The sequence below is a fragment of the Parasteatoda tepidariorum genome, chromosome 10 (assembly GCF_982258835.1).
Source record: "Parasteatoda tepidariorum strain Cologne lab strain chromosome 10, Ptep-v5.0, whole genome shotgun sequence".
In the NCBI taxonomy this organism is placed as follows: domain Eukaryota; kingdom Metazoa; phylum Arthropoda; class Arachnida; order Araneae; family Theridiidae; genus Parasteatoda; species Parasteatoda tepidariorum.
In genome coordinates, this window is record NC_141764.1 from 66,313,262 (window position 1) to 66,317,144 (window position 3,883).

Below are 3,883 nucleotides of genomic sequence, written 5' to 3' on the forward strand. Positions count from 1 at the left end.
TAACACGCGTACCATCGTAAAAATAACGTGGTCATTAAAATGAACTGACGAGCGTTAATCAATTGATGATAGACTTGATTATTTAATGACTGATTTGAATATTCGAAACGACTATTAAAGAAGCGATCACCGAGAAAATGTTTTAAATAAAAAAATAAAAAACGATTTAATAACGCAACAGCAAAATTGCCCTTTTTTGTTACAATTATTGAAATTTTATTTGCAATATAAATAATTTAATGTAAGATGCTAAAAATCAGATTAAAGTACTTAGAAAAGTCAGCCGTGTTCACGACAACTTCTATAATTTTGAATTTGCATGCTATTAAAGATAACAATCAATTTAGAATTACTTATTGGGAGTTACGGTTCAATAAAAATTTAAAATAAGAAAAGAGTTGTAACGTAATTCAACACCTTGATAAAAAAATGCATCTGTTTTCCCTTGTTTTATTTTTTGGTTTATTCCTTGTTTTATTTTTTGTTACTAGAATAGTTTTATTTTCCCACAGAATCTAAACATTCAGAATAATTATTACATGTTAATAATTAATAAAGATTGAAGTTTAAAAATTTCCATTTTTTTTCAATTATATTTCGTAAAAATACCAATCAATTAAAAAAAAAAAATAGTGCATGGAGTCCCTCCGCGTGAAAGAAGTTAAACTTCGCAACCTGCGACGCTAATTGTAGAAGAATCAGCAGTCGTGGAAGGATCACTAATTCTATTCAACGACTCTTTTTCCTTCTTCGCTCGCTTCCGTGCTCTGTAATCACGGTAATATTGTGCATTTTTCCCTCTTGAACCAGTGGAAGTGCTTGTGGTTGCCTCATCGTCTCGCCCTGGAAGATGTATTTGCATTAATAATGTATGTGAATGCATCATAATGTCATTTCAGAAGAGAAAACCTAACAATCAATTGATATTCACAAGAGACGTACCTTGACTTAACCTTAAATCCGTCGCATTGTCCGTGGGATTGTTTTCACTCATTTTTTACAATTGTTATCCACTAAATTTGAAAATAAAAAATACTACCCTATTAAGTTATATGTGAATCAAAACGAACTAAGAAAATATTTATAGAAAAACAATACTTTTATTATTTTTATGCTAGTGAGAACCAAAACAATATGGAAATGAATGAGAGACAACTGAATCATACCTCGTGATTTCCCGGCCAATAAAAATTTAGCGTTAAACGTTTAACGCAACCTTGTTGGAAGTCGCATAAGAAGTATAACTTCAAAAAAAAAAGAAAAAAAAAAAAGAAAAAAAGAAACACGTGTTGAATGTTAAACGCCTGTAAGATATTATTCGAAATTATAATAGACTTCAACGACAATTCACTATCATATAAAAAAATTTAATAAAACGTTGCAAATTGAAATCACGTGTGATCATGGGCTGTTGTAGTCGAAAATGCTCGTCTCATACATGAATGTATCGTCTCATACATGAGCATATCACTGTCTTCAAGGGGGTCACTGAAATACCTTTTGCAATTTTTTTTTGCAATATTGTAGTTTTTCATTTGACAAAAATGTTGTTTAATAAATAAAATTTTCACTAATTAAACCTGTCTATTAAATTTTCAATTATCGACAAAATAATTGTTAAATTCTACTAACTAATAGTAATCTTTCAACCATTTTCCATCAATCGTAATTTTAATTTATTGACTACTAATACTAATGGTTAATTTAATGATTATAAGTTGTTTTTTAATAATTTTCTAATTTAATTATCTTATTCACTCTATGCACTTTCAATTAATTTATTTTTTATCCGTATTCCTTCACATACTTATTATTTTTATGGCAGAAGGGGTTTGTATTAAACAATTTAAACAATTAAAAAGATGGAATCAGAGTCGTGGTGATTCAGAAGATAGGGCGTTCGTCTTCCAATGAGATGATCCAGGTTCGAATCCTAGCGGTGACAGGTTGATAGGAATCGTGCTCACGGTGACCACAGTGTTGACGTAAAAAACTCCTTAGTGGAATACGAATCATGGGTTAGACTCCCATTTTCCGTCCGTGGAAGGCTTTCGTGGATATCCTCTCCCTGTAACGGAAATGCGGGTGTGTTCCCCCACAAAGACTATTTTGCTTTGATCGTTGATTTTCGCGTTCCCTTGTCTCCTGGATTGGGTTCAAAATTACAAAGCTACGGAGCTGAACATTGATAGTCGTAAACTCAGAATTAGGTTGACAGTTCAACGTTGGTTAAAAAATAAAATGTAAAATGGAACAAATCAGATAAAAAAATAATCCGTGATTCCGTGATTCAATTCCATGATTCATCTGTAATAATCTATGATTCACTTTAAAAACTAAATGCGAAAATGATAAAAAGTGTATTAACAGAACGCATTAAAATACATTCTGATTAAATAAAATAATTTTCTGAAAATTGAAAAAAGGATATACTAGGATTGAAGTTAAAAATAAATGATACAATGGTGAATTTAATTAAATATTTTTGTTAAAAGAATTATTACATTTTCTTCAGGCACCTACATTTACTGCATACTTAAGTATATGCACTTGCTGAAATTTCTTAATGTTTCTGATGAAATTTAAAACAAATAACAACTAGGTGAAACTCAATTATCATCTTTTATATTCGAATAAACCTAAAAATTTTAAAATATTTTAAGTAATTTGGCATTTCTTGTCTCTTTATTTTTAATATAAAAATAGTTTAAGTACAATAATAAATAATAAAGTGTAATAAACAGTAAAGTGTTAAACCATGGTAAAATATAGAAAACTCTGTTATAAATATATACAAAATTTATGCAAAAATAAGATAAAATGGTGAGTTTACTTAAATATTTTTGTTAAAAGATTTATAATATTTTCTTTTGTCACATACATTTTATGTATATTAAAGTGCATGCACTTGCTGATATTTCTTAATGCTTCTGGTAAAATTTTAACAAAATAACAACTGGGGGAAACTCAACTATCATCTTTTCAAATAAACCTAAAAATTTTAAAATATTTTATAGCAATTTTAAGTAATTCGGTTGAACTTCTTGTCACTTAATTTTTAATAGGAAAAGTAAATTAAGTACAATAATAAAGTGTAATAAATAGTAAAGTGTTGAACCTTGGTGAAATATGGAAAAGTCTGTTATAAATAAATAAAACATTTATACAAAAATATGATAAAATGTTGAGTTTAATTAAATATTTTTGTTAAAAGATTTATTATATTTTCTTCTGAAACATGCATTTTATGTATATTAAAGTACATGCACTTACTGATATTTCTTAACGCTTCTGGTTAAATTTAAAGCAAATAAAAACTGGGGGAAACTCAACTATCATCTTTTCAAATAAACCTAAAAATTTCAAAATTTTTTATAACAATTTTAAGTAATTCGGTTGAACTATCTTGTCACTTAATTTTTAATATGAAAAATAAATTAAGAACAATAATAAATAATAAAGTCTAATAAATAGTAAAGTGTTGAACCATGGTAAAATATAGGAAAGTCTGTTATAAACAAATACAAAATTTACTCTAAAGTATGAGACAAACGGAAAATTTAGAAAAGTTATTAATCTTCCAATTACGGCAAAGTGGTTCCAGACTCTGCAGTGCGGAGAGTTAGTCATTGTTCTCAAATTAAGTAGCAATTTTCCAAAGTAAAAATAAAATAATATCCAATAAAAAATTTTGATTAAAACTCGAAAAAAAAAATATTAAATTCAAAATATTTTACGACAATTTTAAGTAATTCGGTTGAACTTCTTGTCACTTAATTTCTAATAGGAAAAATAAATTGAGTACAATAATAAAGTCTAATAAATAGTAAAGTGTTGAACCATGGTAAAATATAGAAAAGTCTGTTATAAACAAATACAAAAT